Source organism: Triticum urartu, chromosome 6A (assembly GCF_056163025.1).
Source record: "Triticum urartu cultivar PI428250 chromosome 6A, HENAU_Tu73, whole genome shotgun sequence".
Taxonomy (NCBI): Eukaryota; Viridiplantae; Streptophyta; class Magnoliopsida; order Poales; family Poaceae; genus Triticum; species Triticum urartu.
In genome coordinates, this window is record NC_141878.1 from 114,675,836 (window position 1) to 114,696,133 (window position 20,298).

Sequence of the window (20,298 nt, forward strand, 5' to 3'; positions counted from 1 at the left end):
AATTTATGTAAGCCACTATGTGACCAGTATGTGATCAAATTCTAGCGCTCTACTTATTGTATATGAGCAGACTCTCTTTACTAGTTATTCTAATGAGGCCTATGAAGTTACTATATATGACTCAGATCTGACGTTTTTGTTGTGTGTCTGGTTTTTCAGGATGTGGGTGGTGCAGTGGCTGCAAGAACACGCTCGGCAGCGTCTAGGCCGGGTCAGGGCAGCTGACAGCGGTGGCTACTTCCTTACAAGGACTAAAAGCTCGCCCATGACTACACGACCCTCTAGGTCCCGTCTGCATGCCCGCTCCCTCCTCCCTGCCTCCTGCAGGTACCTGTTTAGGCCGCAAGCGGACCTGGCATGCTTATGAGTTCGGCATATGCGCTGTGTTATGTTCAGCTTCTTATGTGTCATGGAAATGTCCTTGTGTTGCATAGTAGGCCCTGAATTATTCATGTTGCTGGCGATGAGATGACATGCTTATGAATTATTCATGTTGCTTCCTATGTAAGCTTGCTAATGAATATGATTGACTTAATGAAACTGATGTCAATGCACTTGCGCACGGTTTTGCACCTGATGCTGGTTTTGCACCGATGCTGGTTTTGCCTGGATGTGCAGCAGTCGTCTTGTTTGATTGTTAATTGTTGGGTGCTGGCTGGCGTACAATTTAATTTGTCTGCATGGTTGCTTAGTGCAGCAACACTTGGCAATGTGTAGCAGTGAGTGCACTCGCTAGTTAGCCCACTTAGCATTAGTATGATATTGAAAGACTATTGTGCCTCCTGATTTTATGCCTGTTCAATCAAACGCTCAATTTACTTGCTTTGATGTAATTCTTGGATTCCTGACTAGGGTTATCCTAGCCTATTTATTTATTGTGAGCGAGTTACTTTTTTGTACCCTTTTTTAGATCATCCATTCCATGTATCTGAGGTCTGAGCCAGTGTGTGTCCAGGTTCATTCTTTTTGTGTCCCTTTCAAAGTGTTCATATGGTGGTGTGTCATCGAGTTCCAGTGTGCTGCTGTTAGCCGTTGATATGCATGGTGGTGCCTGCTTATGTCTGTTCATATGTAGAATCTCTGGCTGATGTTTGTTTTGATTGATGTGCGTTCATTACCAATTCCTGAGGATGATTTGTGTTCCTCATGGCGATTAGTCTCGGACGCTACAAGCTATTCTCTGTTGTGTGGTATATCCTGATTGGTGGCATTCTATGTGCCAACTTATCCTGGAAACGACACATACATTCATATGCAGTCCTCTGTAATTTTTATTTTCTCTGTGTTAAATGATCTAAATGTGCGGACCAAATGATCTCATAGTTTGAATGCACCATAGTTTTGCATAACCTTGGTAAATTTACATGCACACGCATACACATTTGACTACTGAGTGTTTGAATTATTGGAATGTGGGGGTTGGTCTGTTTATTCCCATGTTCTTAAGTTTTGTGTATTTAGACTGTAACTCTTAAGATATCATTGTAGCTGTAAGTAGACTGCAAGTTACCAGCAGATTGTAATGGCAGTCTAATTATCACTTTAATTTTCTCCCAAATGACTATAAGTGGACTGTACGTTGTGACACCACTGATGCCAGACCTACAAACAGTAGTTTGATGGATCTGTAGGTTTTTTTTGGGCTGTGGTATTACGATAGTTGTAGCTCACATGTTTGAAACCAGGTCCAGTTCCAACCCGATTAGGATTGGCCTTTTAGCAGCATGTATTTACCAAGTTGGGATGTTGGGATAGTTGGATTCCTATTGTCTCTTGTAGCACCAAATGCTAGTATGTGTTTTACTAAAGTCATCAGATAGTTAACTCACTGTGAGATGTCCACACTTGTTTTGTTAACAAACATGAACTGTTAAGTCATCTATTCCTGGCTGTTTCTTTTTTCAGTATATACGTGTGCTTTCTGTTCTTTTGTTCTATTCACTGTGTGAGTACGGTTTCTTTTTGGCACCAAGGTGTTTGAGATGGTCTTCCTGTTGGTGCATGAGGAAGAGGAAGTGAAGTCATTGATTTGTCCACCGAGGAAGAGGAAGCGTGAAGTCTTTGATTTGTCCAGAGGGTAAGTCCTCGGTCTGTCTCACTCTTCCTTTGCTATGTGATTGTGACCTCCATGTGTTATCTACTTATCTGGACACTTTGGTTCATATACTATTCTTGTGATTTTCCAATGCTATGTCAAAAAATGAATCTGTAACCTTTAATGAATTCAATGTATGATCGTGATGAGAATGAATGAATGAATGATATCATACCAACTTGTTTTTGCCCTTGATCAGTATCATTTGTGGTAGCTCCTAAGCAACATGATCTTTTTCTTGCTCCAAGATCCCAAGTGTGGTGTTGTACTTTTGTTGTGCTTGATTGATGTCCTGCTAGCTGCTACTGTTAATTGTTACTGCCATGATGTTAACATTGCTTAGAATATGTTCTGCGCCTTAATTCTAGTAGTATTTGTTGTCAAAAGCATGATTGTATTGTGAGCCATCAATTTCTTGGAGTCTTCTTAGAGCTTGCTGGCATTAGGATCGACCCCTAGCTGCTTGTGTATTTGTTTATTATTTTGTTCAATATTCTTTTCCTAGCTGTTGTATGTTTGAGGATATTGCTTTCATTCTGAATTCACAGCCATGATAATGATCGTTTCCTGTCTTTTACAGGAGCTCCAGGCTCAAGAAGTTGGAAAAAGGGAACGCTTCATCTTTGTAGCTAATTATATGTTCCTAGATGATGTGAATGGCTGTTATAGTATTTCATAGCAGCACTTTTGTAGTTGTTCTAAATTCCTGGATGATGTGAACTATGGCATGATTGTAATATATATAATATACTCATTTTGGTCGCCATTTATGAAAATTTGTGTGATTGGGGCTCTCTGGACCAAAATACTGGTTACTTTATTGTTGATACTTTATTGTTGATATGCCGGAAATGAAACATATACTATTTGGGCCCTAAAAAGGCCACAAATCAAACAATTCAGGAAAAATGAACAAAATTACTAAAAGAATCAATTATGAAAAGGCGATGGCCAAGTAAATAAATAGGCTTAGGCCCAAAAACGAAATAGATCACAAAAAGGCCATGATCCATGAAATAAAAAAAGCCAAATTGTTGGGCCAGGCCCATGTAGCTAGAGAAAATTAATAGAGAAAATATATAGTAAAAAGGCCGAATTGTTGGGCTAGGCCCATGTAGAAAACCGAATTGGACCGGGCTGAATCTTGTGGCACATCAGCTTGCCATGCTGGATGCCTACGTGGCCTGGGGAGGTTGCTAGTGACCAAAACGCCATAGTGGACATATTTTGGTCATAAACGTCTACGACCATTCCAGAAGAAAGGTCGCTATAGTCAGTTTACGACCGCCAGCTTTTGACCTTCTGTTTTTGGTCACAGAAAGGTCGCAAATGAAAAACCATGACCTTTCAGTGACCAATAGTGGTGGTCACAAGTTGACATATTTCTTGTAGTGTTTGTGGACAAGCCTTTGCCGGCCACACGACCAGCTGACGTCGGCTTACTGAGCTTATCCTTGTTTTTCATTACGTTCAACGCCCTATTTAAAGGGGTGTCGAAAGGGGAGCTCTGAGACGACCCCGCACTACTGCTTTCATTGTCCTGTGGAAGGAACGTGAACCATTTAGAAATATTGGGGATTAATTAGAATGCAACCATATGGAGCTAATTACACGGGGGATGTATTCCTTACCAGAACAAGCTCAAGCGCCCTGGTCTTCAGATTCGTGGTAAGCTCCTTTGTTACCGGGTACTCCTTGTACCGGGCCCTGAGAAAGTTCCTGGTCTGCTTGTCATGGTATTTCTTGAAGCGGGGCGGTAGGCCTTGCTCGGCATGCTCCGCGTCCTCCTTGTCCCATATAGGCTCCGCCACTCTGTAACCGCCAGGACCGAGTTGGTTGACCCCTGAGTTCAACTTCCGCATTTCTTTCCCCCACTGACTTGATTCGGAGGTTGCACTGCTCTCGCACTTGAGCTTGAACTCCTTGTAGTCATCTCCACTCATCAAAGGATATTTCGCCTTGATCTTCTCATAACTATCACCTTTTTCAATCATTGCCTTCACCGTGCTTTTCCAAGTAGACAGGGCCGTGCTCATCCTCGTGAGGGCGGCACCGTTCACTTTATTCCCTGAGAGGCGTGTGTTTGCAAACTCAGCGGGAAACTTGTATCGTTCCTGCAGCTTCGTGAAGAGGAGGCTGCGCAAATTCCCTCGGTCCTTATGCCTTAGGTTCTCAGTGTTGATCGAGACGGTGCTCCAGAGAATGCACCCGAGCTGAACCGAGTACCCCTTGACTACTTGTTTGGGTGCCGTCGGATGCCCGTCGGAGTTCACTTCAGTAAATTCCTCCCTGACGGTGCCGAGCACGCTCGGGCGCCGGTCCTTCCGTTGCCTCTTCGGTTGGATGCCATCTGTGCGTGCGCCGCCATCATTAGTGGTGGCATCCGCGGCACCATCATCAGTGGTGTCATCCCCGACGCCGCTAGGGGTTGTGTAGTCAGGATCGGTGTCTTTCGCGGTGTTCTCATAGCGGTGAGGTTCTTCCTCCAACTCCTGGGACAGCTCCCAGAATTGCTTCCCGCCCGAACTGCCGGCCTCATCGTTGTGGGCCATGTTTCGCTCTAAATAGGAAAAAAGTTTGGTCAAAAAGTTGGTTATTGTCAAGGAACAAGATCATGGTCTCATCATTTAGGGTTTGTCAACACCGATGCATCCTAAAAGCTAAGCTTTTATCATTTAGGGTTTGTCGATGCCGAGGCACCCTAAAAGCCTAAGCGTACATCATTTAGGTTCTCATTGCGACACCGAGGCACCCTAAAAGCCAAGGTTTCATCATTTAGGGTTTGTCGACTCTAAGTTGGGCCTAATCACTTGGCTCTATTGCCACCTATGGTTTAATGCAGCAAGAATAAAGGGGCAGTTGATCCTACTTAATTAAGTACTAAGATACCCTGGCCCATGCATTAGTAGCAAGTACCCCATATGTCCGATTTTTAGCAAAGTCATGCTAAAATTCACGGAAAATTTCAGCATGACCTTTGCTGAAAATAGGACATATGGAGTACCCGAATTTGCCGGAACGGAAGTTAATCGACATTCCGGCAAACTCAAGGGCCTCTCGGGGTACCTGCAAAATCATCACGACACGAAGGTCAGAGACAAAACCCAGCAAACTAGCACCACAATGTGCCTCTACTTTCATATGGATGAAAAGGCCACAGACCATATGGTCCTCTACTTTCATATGGACAAAAATCAGCTCAACTTGGGCCATGGCAATTTACTTGTATGGAGCATGTGCATTGAGTCCAGAAGCAAAGACTCTACAGTGAAATGAAAAAAAACCTTGGAAATATATTTATGATAACTCTGAATGGATCAAAAGGTGCAGATGCACTTGTAAAAAAGGTGTGCATTTGCAGCAGCTTTGTTCTGATGATGACACCATTCTGTTAATAAGGCAAGATACACATACATACAGGTAGGAGCTGCAGCTATCAATTGCAATATGACCACCATTATAACATGTGCCTCCAAAACCTAGTACTGAAAGGTGGAAGCAGGGCAGGAAAAAAGTGCTGATGATGATGCAGAGATGGCTGGCTGGCTGGCTCCATTGACACACACAATCAATGGGCCTCCCAAATTAAACTGGCCACCCAGCCAGCTAGCTAATGATACTAGCCCATGATTATGCCCTGTTTTTACCCATGCACATCTCTCTTTTCTTTTTTGTAGCCCAAGGTATCCACCAAATAAGATCCAATTAAAAAGAAAAAAATGGAGTTGTTTGCTTCAAAAAAATATGATGTCCCAGTGTTGTAAGATGGACCAATTGTATCAAATACCACCTGAGATTATAGTTGGTAGCGATAATCAGTATCAAGTTATTCAGAGAAAAGAACATTTTGGGAAGCTTTTTTAGCATATTTGTTATGGTTCCTGTGGCAACTCTCAGCTTTCATATTCTAATGATACATGGCCATTGTCATTGAAGATGTCATGAATCATCTCTAGAGAAATTCAATCACCTAGTACTAACAAAACATCCATACATTACTAATGAATTTTCTTTACATGTGACAATTAAAACCTAGTACTGAATTTACTAATGAACTGATGATGTAGAGAAGCGTAGGAACAAAACCTAGTACTGAATCAGACTGGACAGATCAAATGTTCTCTTGAGATTGAATGAGATCGATCTAGGGTTTGAGCGAGGCTCACCAGGAGACAGCGAAGACGGCGAAGCAGAGGCAGTGGGTGACGCCGGAGACCAGCAGCTGCGCGAGGAGGAGCACGAAGAAGGCGCAGACACCGTAGACGGTGGAGGCGTCGATGTCGTAGAAGCAGTAGGAGCGATCGTCGTACTCGTCCGGTACCACCATGCCCTGCGAGACAGAGAAGGGGCCGTCAGCCCCTGCTCAGGTGGGGGGCAAGGGGAGGAGGAGGGGTGGGAGGGTCGGGGGGCGTACGGTGCTGCGTCGCTGCTCGGCGCCGACGGCGAGGAGGAAGGCGAAGACGTTGAGGAAGCTGAGGAAGCCGCAGAGCGCGAGGGAGGCCGGCCAGGGTCGGGGCGGCGGGGGTGGGGGCGCGGGGGCGGCGGGGGTGGAGTCCGGCGGGGGTCGGGGCGGCGGCGTCGTGGGTCGGGGCAACGCGTGGGTGGATCTGGTGAGGGAGAGAGGGACGAAGGGGATTTGGCGAGGGAGAGGGAGGAATTAGCTAGGGGGAAGCTTACTAATGGCACACCCCCCCGTCGGTGTGCCATTAGTAATCTTTTTTTATATAGCACTAGCGCACCAGCAGGAGGTGCGCCGTTAGTAATCTTTTTTTATATAGCAATGGCGCACCAGCCAGAGGTGCGCCATAAGTAATTTTTATTATTATTATTTTTTCTTGCATCTAATAATTTTTAAGAAAATGAATATGAATATGAAACAATAATAATTTTTTATAAAAACAGTAATAATTTTTTAAAAAATATCATCAAATTTGTTATTTGAAAATGTTTATGAATATGAGAAAATATCATCAAATTTATTATTTGAAAATATCATCAAATTTGTTATTTGAAAATATAATCAAATTTGTTTTTTTGGATTTTTAGTTGCGTTTATTTGTGACGGTGGAGCGGGGAGGGTGCGGTGGGTCGGCGGCGGCGGTGGAGCGGGGGAGGGTGCGGGGGGTCGTCGGCGGCGGTGGAGCGGGGGAGGGTGCGGGGGGTCGTCGGCGGCGGTGGAGCGGGGGAGGGTGCGGGGGGTGCTCGGCGGCGGTGGAGCGGGCCGAGGAGGGTGCGGTGGGTCGGCGGCGGCGGTGGAGCGGGGGAGGGTGTGGTGGGCCGTCGGCGGCAGTGGAGCTAGCGGGGGAGGGTGCGGGGGGGGGGGGGGGGGGAGGGGTCGAAATCGAGATGGAGGGGGATAGCGATCGAGATCGAGTGTCCTCATGAATATTCAATATTTTTTCATATTGAATATGAAAAATATCATCAAATTTGAAAAAATATTCATGAATTCAAAAAGTGCCCATGAAATTTGAAAATATGTATGAGTTCAAAAAGTGTCCATGTAATACAATCAAGAAATGAAGACAACGATTTAAATACAATCGATCTTAGCTAGCTATCCGTTCACAATCTTCTTGCCCTTATTTTTCGTAAATGGAGTTCTTCTCTTGAACGGACGTCCTTTAGGTAGGGTGGTCCTGCTTCTTCTTATAGTGTATGCTGCTACTTCATCGTCGTCGTTATGTTCGATCTTCGGGTCGCCGTACTTGTCGAAGTCTTGCTCATCTGCTACTCCATCCATTCCGATGATCTTCCTTTTGCCTCTCCTCACGACAGCACGACTGGGCTTTGACGGGTCGGTAATGAAGAAGCATTGGTCCACTTGGGAAGCCAGTACCCATGCCTCATTTTTCGCGGTGACGTTTGCGCCCGCGGTCTTGGATTTGGCTTCGGGTATAACCATGGTGGTGAAATACCGGTCTTCTTTTAGGACTCTCTTGGCCCATCTGACACGGAACATCGAGACCTTCTCTCCAGCGTAGCTCAGCTCCCAGATCTCCTCGATCCTTCCGTAGTATTTGTCCTTGTCGTTACCGGTGTAGGATTCCATCGTTACCCCGGAGTTCTGATAACCATCACTCTTCATGTCCTTGTCCTTGGTGTAGAATGTGTAGCCGTTGATATCGTACGCCTCATAGGTCATCAGGTTGTGCTCGGCGCCCTGTGACAAGGCAAATATGAGTTGTTCTTCCGCGGAAGAATCCTCATGTAAAGGGTACGACAGAAGCTTCTGCTTGAACCAACGCGTGAAACATGAGTTGTGCTCTTTGATTATATCTCCGTCCATCCTCTATTGTCCTCGGTCATTATACGTCTTCTCAATAAAGGTTTGGTGCTCTACCACCCAAGGATCGACCACGTCTATGTGTTGTAGCGCGACTAGGTTTGCTCTTTCAAAGTCGGCGAGTCGACCCTCGAAGTCGACATGCATTTCGCGGCGACCCTCACGGTGACCTCATCCAGCGAGCATGCCGAGGTGCGTGTTGACGGGAATACCAATGGGGTTCTCGATGCCTAGATAATTCATGCAGTAGGAGATGCACTCTTCGGTCAGAAAGCCCCTGGATATGCTTCCCTCTGGACGTGACATGTTGCGAACGTATCCTTTGATGACACCATTCATTCTTTCGAATGGCATCATGTTGTGCAGGAACGTCGGCCCGAGTTGGATGATATCCTCCACGATATGGACCAGCAGATGCACCATAACGTCGAAGAATGCGGGCGGGAAGTACATCTCAAGCTCGCATAGTATCACCATGATCTCTTCCTGTAGCCTTCTGAGTTGCCTCACGCCAACCGACTTCCAAGAGATGACGTCGAAAAAGTTGCATAGGCCAAATAGCGTTTCACGGACGTGCGCGTCCATGATCCCACAGATTGCAACTGGAAGTATCTGCGTCATCAGCACGTGACAGTCGTGAGACTTCATCCCGCTGAACTTCTGCTTCGCTGGGTCTAGGTATCTGCTTATCTTCACTGCGTAACCATAAGGAAGTTTTACTCCTACGAGGCAGGTGAAAAACTACTCGATCTCCTCCTGACTTAGAGTGAAGCACGCGGGAGGGTAGTCATTTCCGGTCTTCTTGGCCTTTTTGCCTTTGCGACGACTTTCTGTGTCCTGCTTCGCCTCATCATCATCATCATCATTAGCGTGAAGCTCCTGCCTGATGCCCATTGATTTCAAGTCTGCCCTTGCTTTCGGCCCATCTTTGGTCCTCTCTGGCATGTTGAGCAGGGTACCAAGAAGACTCTCGCACACGTTCTTCGTGATATGCATGACATCAAGGCTGTGAGGCACACGGTGGATCTTCTAGTACGGCAAGTCCCAGAAAACAGACCTCGTTTTCCATACCTTCAGCAGCGGCTCTGGCGCCTTTCGCTTCTTTCCCGGCTCTGGTGCCTTTTGCTTCTTTCTCGGCAGTGGGCAATCTTTCCAATTTTTCAACAGCTCGTCTATTTCCTCGCCGCTCCTCGTACGCGGGTGTCTTCGGGGTTCGGTTTCACCATCGAACAGATCCTTGCGTTACCTCCACGGGTCATCATCGCGAAGCCACCTTCGATGTCCCATGAACACGGTTTTTGAAGACCCGGGATCTCTATCTAGCTGGCGATACATTGTGTCATCCATGCACCTGACGCATCTAGAAAATCCATGGACCACCTGCCCCGCAAGATATCCATAACCGAGATAGTCGTGCACCGTCCTGAGCAGTGCGGCTCTCATAGGGAAATATTCTTTCTCTACGGCGTCCCACGTATTGGCTGGCGTTTTCCACAGCGTGTCTAGCTCCCCTTTTAGCAGCCCCAGATACAGATTGATGTCGTTCCCTGGTTGTTTCGGCCCTTCAATTAGCATACTCATGTAAATGTACTTCCTCTTCATGCACAACCAGGGGGGAGGTTGTACATCCACACAAACACAGGCCAGGTGCTATGTGTGCTTCTCTGGCTGCCAAACGGACTGACTCCATCGGTGCTCGCGCCCAGCATGATGTTCCTTGGATCCTTCCCAAATTCTGGGTCTTGAAAGTTCAATGCTTGCCACTGGCTCACCTCCTTAGGGTGACTCAGCATCTTGTCTTTTTTATTTATCTCCGGATCATTTCCGTCATCTTCCCGCTTCTTCTCCTCCCTATCCGCGTGCCAACCCAGGAGCTTTGCTACCTTAGGGTCCGCGAAATACTGTTGGAGACGAGGAGTGATCGGAAAGTACCACACCACTTTTTGAGGAGCTTTCTTCCTCTTCTTGTATCGAGTGATGCCGCACACCGGACATATGGTAGACTCCGCGTGCTCGTCCCGATAAATGATGCAATTGTTCTTGCACACATGGTATTTCACGTGTGGTAAATCTAGAGGACACACGATTTTCTTCGCCTCCTCGAAACTGGTCGGGCACTTGTTCCCCTTGGGAAGACGTTCGTGCCAGAATGACATGTTCTCGTCGAAGCATGCGTCGGTCATTTTGTGTTTTACCTTCATCTCCAGAGCCATGAGCGTTACTTTCAGGCGGGTATCCTTGGGCCTGCATCCTTCATACAAGGGAGTAACCGCATCTATCTCCAGTTGATCCAGCTTGGTTTTCTCTTGGGTGGCAGCTCTTGCGTTATCTGTCTGCTTGAGAAGCAGCTCTTGAATATGAGGGTCATGCACCCAGCCTCCATCGTCGTCTGCTCCGGCATCTTCATCTTCATGATCATGCCCTTCGTCTTGATCTTCCTCATCATCATGTCCGGCATCTTCTACATGATGACTGTGCACAACATCACCGTCGTGATCATGTCCTGGAGATTCTTTATCTTCTCGCCTGCCCAAGCAGCGGTGGTTGTCTTGCTGCCCTTCCTCATTTCTTGCCCGGCCCCCATGGACGACTTCATAGTCATCTTCATCACCTTGCCACCGATAGCCATCCATGAAACCACGCAAGAGCAGGTGGTCCCGCACCTGCCCGGAATCCGGGTCCGCAATAAGGCTCTTCAGCTTGCATCTTCGACACGGACATCTTATCTCCGTCTCGTTCTTTTGAAGCATCTCGGCCTTTGCGGAGCTCAAAAACCTATTCACTATGCCTTCAGTCATCGTGCGGACCATGGTCGCCTGCGGGGTAGAGCAAAACGATATTTTAGAACCAAGAAAAAAATTGGCATGACTTTCCCTAAAAATAGGACCAAAAAGAATGCATAGTGCCAAAATTCTCACCGAAACGGAAATGAATCAACATTCCAGCAAAATATTGGCAACTATCGCATTTCAAATACCGGTACCTGCAAACACAAACATATATGCAACACCACAAACATATGCAACACCACAAACATACATAGATCTAGCTAGGCCACAAAAAGTGCATGTGCACGTTGTTGGAGTGAGCTAGGGAGAAAAAAAGTAGATCTACAACATAAAGATAGCTTTCCCCTTACTTACCTATCAAAAAAGGTAATTTAACCACTTAATTTTGATGAATCTATGGTGAAAATAGGTGAGGAGGAGGAGGCCGCGGACACAAGCTTGGAGAAGGAGGTGGAGGGAATGAAGTGGGGAAAGTGAGTGTGAAGGTGTGGCTGTCCAAAATATCTAGCTGGTCTCAGGTTACTAATGGCGCACCATCCACTCATGCGCCATTAGTAACCCTACATACTAATGGCGCACCGTGGAAAAGTGCGCCATTACTAGTTTAAACTAGTAATGGCGCACTCTGCCACGGTGCGCCATTAGTAGTTTTGCAAAAAGAAGGATAAAAAAATACAGTAGTGGCGCACTTGGTTGTTGGTGCGCCATTACTAGTTAGAACTAGTAATGGCGCACTGTGCCTGGATGCGCCATTAGTATGTTTGAAAAAATGAAAAAAGTTTTTGTTACTAGTGGTGCACCATGTGTCTAGTGCGCCATTAATTAGTGTCTTCCACACTAATGGCGCACCAGCACTTGGTGCGCCATTAGTATATAGTAATGGCGCACCATGTGTCTGGTGTGCCATTAGTGTCAATTTCATCTATAGCCCTTTTCCTAGTAGTGCATTGCCCCTTTTTATTTTATTTTATTTTTTTGGGCCTTCTTTTTTTGGCCTTTCTCTTTTTTTATGGGACAATGCTCTATTAATGATGATCGTCACACTTTACAACTCAATGATTACAACTCGATACTAGAACAAGATATGACTCTATATGAATGCCTCCAGCGGTGTACCGGGAAATGACTCATGAGTGACATGTATGTAAGAATTATGAATGGTGGCTTTGCCACAAATACAATGTCAACTACATGATCATGCAAGGAAATATGATAATGATGATGCGTGTCATAATAAACGGAATGGTGGAAAGTTGCATGGCAATATATCTCGGAATGGCTATGGAAATGCCATAATAGGTAGGTATGGTGGCTGTTTTGAGGAAGATATAAGGAGGTTTATGTGTGATAGAGCGTATCGTATCACGGGGTTTGGATGCACCGGCGAAGTTTGCACCAACTCTCAAGGTGTGAAAGGGCAATGCACGGTACCGAAGAGGCTAGCAATAATGAAAGGGTGAGAGTGCGTATAATCCATGGACTCAACATTAGTCATAAAGAACTCCATACTTATTGCAAAAATCTACAAGTCATCAAAAACCAAGTACTACGCGCATGCTCCTAGGGGGATAGATTGGTAGGAAAAGATCATCGCTCATCCCCGACCGCCACTAATAAGTAAGACAATCAAATAACACCTCATGTTTCAAATTTGTTACACAACGTTTACCATACGTGCATGCTACGGGACTTGCAAACTTCAACACAAGTATTTCTCAAATTCACAACTACTCAACTAGCACGACTTTAATATCACTATCTCCATATCTCAAAACAATCATCAAGTATCTAACTTCTCTTAGTGTTCAATGCACCCATATGAAAGTTTTTTATTATAGCAAAAGCAAATTACCATGTTGTTCTAAAGGACTCTCAAAATAATGTAAGTGAAGGATGAGAGATCAATAGTTTCTATAAAACAATTCCACCACCGTGCTCTAAAAGATATAAGTGAAGTACTAGAGCAAAACTATATAACTCAAAAGATATAAGTGAAGCACACAGAGTATTCTAATAATTTCCGAATCATGTGTGTATCTCTCAAAGGGTGTGTACAGCAAGGATGATTGTGTTAAACTAAAAATCAAAGAATCAAATCATACAAGACGCTCCAAGCAAAACACATATCATGTGGTAAATAAAAATATAGCTCCAAGTAAAGTTACCGATGGAAGTAGATGAAAGAGGGGATGCCTTCCGGGGCATCCCCAAGCTTTGGATTTTTGGTGTCCTTGGATTTTACCTTGGGGGTGCCATGGGCATCCCCGAGCTTAGGATTTTGCCACTCCTTGTTCCATAATCCATCAAATCTTTACCCAAAACTTGAAAACTTCACAACACAAAACTTAAAGTAGAAAATCTCGTGAGCTCCGTTAGCGAAAGAAAACTAAACACCACTTCAAGATACTGTAATGAAATCATTCTTTATTTATATTGGTGTTACACCTACCGTATTCCAACTTATCTTTGGTTTATAAACTCCATTACTAGCCATAGATTCATCAAAATAAGCAAACAACACACGAAAAACAGAATCTGTCAAAAACAGAACAGTCTGTAGTAATCTGTAGGTTTCGACTACTTCTGCTACCCCAAAAATTCTAAAATAAATTGATGGACTTGAGTAATTTATCTATTAATCATCTTCAAAAATAATTAACTAAATATCAACTCCAGTAAAAAATGGCAGCAATTCTCGTGAGCACTAATGTTTCTGTTTTTTACAGCAAGATCGCAAAGACTTTCCCAAGTCTTCCCAAATGTTCTACTTGGCACAAACACTAATTAAAAGAATAAAACCACATCTAAATAGAGGCTAGTTCAATTATTTATTATTAAACATAATCAAAAAGCAAGAAACATAAATAAAATTGGGTTGCCTCCCAACAAGCGCTATTGTTTAACGCCCCTAGCTAGGCATAAAAGCAAGGATAGATCTAGGTATTGTCATCTTTGATTTTTAATTTTTTTAGCGGACTCCGGGAGGTTCTTTACATTTCCCTTCATATTCAGAAATTTTTAGATCTAAAGAGTCTAACCACTTATTACAAAGAGTGATCAACATATTCATGCGGTGAAGATTCCCGTTAATACTCTTAAGAGGTTCAAAAGATTTTTGTAATATTTTCGTTACTTCGCAAATTTTCTCAAAAACTTGAGTTTCTTCCTGGGTATGATGAGGCCCCTTTTGTTGAGTTAGTCTTCCCACTATCCCCTCTATAATTTCATGGACAATACTAGGAACAATTTCGATAAAATTTCCTTTGGCAACGTAGTCCAAGAGTTGTCTATGGGACATATTTAGTCCAACATAAAAATTGCGAAGCAAAATTCTAAAATTCACCTCTAGGGTGCAATTATGATAAGATTCCATCATCCTAAATCAAGCATATTTTAAGTTTTCACCTTGTCTTTGTTTGAAGTGAAGAACCTCAAACTCGGAAGACAAAGGAGTAGGTAAAGGACTAGGCATAACGATGAAGCAAGCAAAAAAGAGGCGAACAGGAAGAGATGGCGAATAAAATGGCAAGGGTGAAGTGGGGGAGAGGAAAACGAGAGGCAAATGGCAAATAATGTAATGCGAGGGATAAGAGTTGTGATGGGTACTTAGTATGTCTTGACGTGGCATACATATCCCCGGCAACGGCACTAGAAATCCTTCTTGCTACCTCTTGAGCATGCGTTGGTTCTCCCTTGAAGAGGAAAGGGTGATGCAGCAAAGCAGCGTAAGTATTTCCCTCAGTTTTTGAGAACCAAGGTATCAATCCAGTAGGAGACCACGCGCGAGTCACCTCGTACCTACACAAACAAATAAGAACCTCGCAACCAATGTGATAAAGGGGTTGCCAATCCCTTCACGGTCACTTACGAGAGTGAGATCTGATAGAGATAATAATAATAAGATAAATATTTTTGGTATTTTATGATGAAGATTGAAAGTAAAGATTGCAAAATTAACGGTGACAGAAATAGCTAGTTAACAGAAGATTAATATGATGGAAGATAGACCCGGGGGCCATAGGTTTCACTAGTGGCTTCCCTCAAGATAGCATAAAAATTTCTGTGGGTGAAAAAATTACCGTCGAGCAATTGATAGAAAAGTGAATAATTATGAGAATATCTAGGCATGATCATGTATATAGGCATCACGTCCATGACAAGTAGACCGACTCCTACCTGCATCTACTACTATTACTCCACACATCGACCGCTATCCATCATGCATCTAGAGTATTAACTTCATAAGAACGGAGTAACGCTTTAAGCAAGATGACATGATGTAGAGGGATAAACTCATGCAATATGATATAAACCCCATATTTTTATCCTCGATGGCAAAAATACAATACGTGTCGTTTCCCCTACTATCACTGGGATCGAGCACTGCAACATTGAACCCAAAACTAAGTACTTCTCCCATTGCAAGAAAGATCAATCTAGTAGGCCGGACCAAACTGATAATTCAAAGAGACTTGCAAAGATAACCAATCATACATAAAAGAATTCAGAGAAGATTCAAAATTGTTCATAGATAATCTTGATCATAAACCCACAATTCATCGGATCTCGACAAACACACCGCAAAAGAAGATTACATCGAATAGATCTCCAAGAGAATCGAGGAGAACTTTGTATTGAGATCCAAAGAGAGAGAAGAAGCCATCTAGCTAATAACTATGGACCCGAAGGTCTGAGGTAAACTACTCTCACATCATCGGAAGGCTATGGTGTTGATGTAGAAGCCCTCAGTGATCAATGCCCCCTCCGATGGAGCGCCGAAAAAGGCCCCAAGATGGGATCTCACGGGTATAGAAGGTTGCGGCGGTGGAATTAGGTTTTTGTGGTGCTCCTTGATGGTTCCAGGGTACGTAGGTATATATAGGAGGAAGAAGTAGGTCCGTGGAGCCACGAGGGGCCCATGAGGGTGGAGGGCGCGCCAAGGGGGTAGGCGCGCCCCCTGCCTCGTGGCCGCCTCGTTGGATGCTTGACGTCCACTCCAAGTCCTCTGGATCACGTTTGTTCCAAAAATCACGCTCCTGAAGGTTTCATTCCGCTTGGACTCCATTTGATATTCCTTTTCTGTGAAACACTGAAATAAGAAAGAAAATTAGCAATTTGGACTGGGCCTTGGGTTAATAGGTTAGTCCCAAAAATAATATAAAATTGTATAATAAAGCCCATTAAACATCCAAAATAGAATATATAATAGCATGGAGCAATCAAAAATTATAGATACATTGGAGACGTATCATTGAGCAGATCTTGGTCAGCTTGGAGCTTCTGCTGCTTCTTTTTTAGGCTTCTTGTCGTGGCTATTAGCCGGCGTTGAAAGTGCTCTTGTTCGAGGGGTTCTTCTGGCATGATAAGATGTTCGTTACCAAGGCTCACGTCGTCCTTGGAGAGTGGTAGATAGTTGCTATCCTCCGAGTCTTCGTTCCCTGCTTGCTTGTCAAGGTCGACTTGCCCGTCCTCCTGCATCCTGTTCGGATGTTTATTCGATGGGGTCTTCTTGGTCTTCGGCATTCTTCGGAGTATCATCGTCACCAGTGCCGGTATTGCTGTCCTTTCCAGGACACGATTTAGAGCAGCGCCACTGACGTCGACGCTTTGGTGGTATCTCAGGAGGTTTGTCCTCGACTGGATCACGACAATGTACATCACTATATGCCTTGCAGGCAATGTATCTAATGAGTTAGTTCCGGGATGTAGCATTACGGAATGAGTAAAGAGACTTGCCGGTAATGAGATTGAACTAGGTATTGAGATACTGACGATCGAATCTCGGGCAAGTAACATACCGATAACAAAGGGAACAACGTATATCGTTATGCGTTTTGACCGACAAAGATATTCATAGAATATGTAGGAACCAATATGAGCATCCAGGTTCCGCTATTGTTTATTGACCAGAGACAAGTCTCGGTCATGTCTACATCGTTCTCGAACCCGTAGCGTCCGCACGCTTAACGTTTGGTGACAATCGGTATTACGAGTTTATGTGCTTTGATGTACCGAAGGTAGTTCGGAGTCCCGGATTTGATCACGGACATGACGAGGAGTCTCGAAATGGTCGAGACACAAAGATTGATATATTGGAAGCCTATGTTTGGACATCAAAATGGTTCCGGATGAATTCGGGCATTTTCCTGAGTACCGGGAGGTTACCGGAACCCCCCGGGGAGTATATGGGACTTATTGGGCTTTATTGGAAAAGAGGAGTGTCGGTGTCAAAACCAGCGGATCTCGGGTAGGGGGTCCCGAACTGTGCGTCTAAGGTCGATTGTGACAGGAGACAAGGAACACGATTTTTACCCAGGTTCGGGCCCTCTCTATGGAGGTAATACCCTACGTCCTGCTTGATTGATATTGATGAATATGAGTATTACAAGAGTCGATCTACCTCGAGATCGTAATGGATAAACCCTAGAGGTCTAGCGTGTATGGCCATGATGATGAGTGTCCTATCCGGACTAAGTCCTCCGGTTTATATAGACACCAGGAGGATCTAGGGTTACACAAGGTCGGTTACAAAGAAGGGTATCTACATATCCGGTCATCAAGCTTGCCTTCCATGCCAAGGAGAGTCCCATCCGGACTCGGGTGCAGCCTTCGGTCTTCGTATCTTCACGGCCCATCAGTCCGGCCCATGGCTAACAGGCCGGACGCCCGAGGACCCTTTGTCCAGGACTCCCTCAGTAGCCCCTGAACCTGGCTTCAATGACAAGGTATCCAGCGCGTAGTGCTGTCTTCGGCATTGCAAGGCAGGTTCCTCCTTCCAAACTCCAAAATAGTCTTCGGACGAATTGATTGTGTCCGGACCTGTAACATACAGCCGTAGAGCGCATAGTATTCTACGAATCCAATCTGCTGATAACTTTTAGTAATGTGACGTCATGCTTCTCGGTCATTATTTCGAACCGTTTCCCGTCCCGCCGTCCCACTTTTCGGGGCGTGGTTGTCATTGACACGTCTTGTCGAAGTAGAGATCATATCCCCTAATTGCGGGATTTTCACCAATACAAGCGTGGGTAACCCAACCATCCTGCGGGAAAGATTCCTTAGGGATAGGCAGGTTCTTAGGCTTGGGAGGAGGCGTTTAATACCTGCTGCATTTATAAAGGAACCCAGGGCCGTCTTTTATGCCAAACCTTTCCTCAGCCTTCCCAACCTTGAGTTCTAGCACACAAGGTTTGACTTCATCATTTCAAGATTCCCATCATGTCCGGACCCAGCTCCCAAGGCCGATGGGCGGCTTCCTCCGTCACGGGGGAGGATATCGCAAAGCTTTGGGCAGCCAGATATTTGACCGTGGAGGTGCACCACAGGCTTCCTGCTCAAGGACAAGTTATTCAGACCCCCGGATCTGGCGAGAGGGTCGTATTCATCTCCCACTTCCTCTGGGGGCTAGGGTTTGCTCTTCACCCCTTCGTCCGGGGGCTAATGTTTTATTACGGACTAGATTTTCATGACCTAGCCCCGGACTCTATCCTCCACATCTCGACGTTTATCATTACATGCGAGGCCTGCCTCCGAATCCCCCCACACTTCGGCTTATGGCTCAAGACCTTCAGTGTGAAGCCGAAGGTAGTCGACGGGGAACAGGTGGAGTGCAGCAGTGCTACAATCAGCCAATTCACCAGCACTCCTTGGCCAACAGGTTCTTTTGCCGAAACTTCCAATCACTGGCAGCGGGAGTGGTTTTATATTACGGAGCCCCGCGGCACCAAGTGGGTAGCTGCACCCACATTCCGTCCTGGCCCACCGTTACAGCTTGCATCATGGGTCAACAAGGGGCTGGACTGGGGACCAGTTGATGAAGTGCAAACTTTACAGAGCCGCATCCGAACCCTCCTTGAGGGAGACATTGATCTTGTCAACGTGATCCAAGTGATGTTAGTTCGCCAAATCCTGCCTTGCCAGCACATGTCTCGCCGCATGTGGGAGTTTAATATAGAAGGACCACAAACCCTTCAACACTTCTTCGGCACCACACACAAAGTGATGTGGAAGTTATTTTTGGGAAGCGGAAACACTGGCCGGACATCACCAAAGATGCTGGCCTTAACTGCAACCGTCCGGATACCCCGGTAAGCACTTGGCTCCCGAACACTTAATAATTATGCATACCGTAATATGGTACTAAGAAAGATATCTTCTTCCAGGGCTAGACAAAGAAGGCGGAACTAATTATGTGTTTGGCCCCTCTGCCCGAGGGCCCAGCGAATCCTGTTCTAACAAGGATGTTGGCCCTGGCACCCTACCAGATGCTTGTGAAGGAGGGTGAGGTGGAGAGTTAGAGGACCAAAGATGGCCCCTATTCCAAGGGTGCATAGGACATTGTGTCTGGAGGAATCAAAGTCCCCCTATCCGAAGACAAAAGTGAAGAGGGGGCCACTGTCTCCCTTCCTCCTAGGAAGAGAAGGGCCGCCTCCGAGGATGGGGAGAAGCAGGCTTCTAAGCATGGCAAGATGCCTCAGGAGGCCGGCTCGGGCTTGGAGGATGTTGAAGCGTAGTCTCATGACGAGGACAAGCCTCAGGCCAAATCATAAGTGAATCAAGGCTGTTTTAAACATGTGCCGTTCCTTTCTTATAATGCCCAGAATGTATATTCTTTGTTTTTGCAGTTCAGTACGCAGTCTTCCTCAACAATCCTTTTCCTCGGGGGACCTTCTCCCAGAGATGATGGAAAGCGAGATGCCCCCACCGGATTCCCCGTCCAATTGGGCGGACGACTTGGAGGTGTCATCGCGGAGGGTCTCCCCCGACCAACAAGTGGTGCAAGGGATGATGAAGACATTGCCCGAAGGTAATACTTTGGTGGCCCAGGGTCCAGGGGACAACAATGAGGGCCCTGGACAGTCCGATATACAGCCGAATACAAATGAATGGATCCCTTCAAAGGGTGGTCATACTCTTACGGCAGCCTCCGGAGACCCAGAGGCATCGGATATCTTGACGAACATGCTGCGGCAGGCGTCCGTCTCAGAGGAACATCATACCTTAATAGGCACGGTGGTTGAAAAGGTCCAGTCCGCGAAGAGCAGATCAGATAAGGCCTTTGCGAGCCTACTAAGAGGCTTCGAGGTTTGTACTGTAATATGTGCAATTGTGTTTTATTCGCAAAATAC

The 20,298-nt window shown here is 45.6% G+C and overlaps 1 non-coding gene across 1 annotated transcript; it reads left to right on the plus strand.

The window, feature by feature from the left end:
* The first annotated feature begins 1,116 nt into the window (after positions 1 to 1,116).
* LOC125517801 (small nucleolar RNA snoR80) lies at positions 1,117 to 1,250 on the plus strand. Its single transcript, XR_015609564.1, has one exon. It is a non-coding gene; the product is annotated as a small nucleolar RNA snoR80 (small nucleolar RNA).
* Positions 1,251 to 20,298: the final 19,048 nt, after the last annotated feature.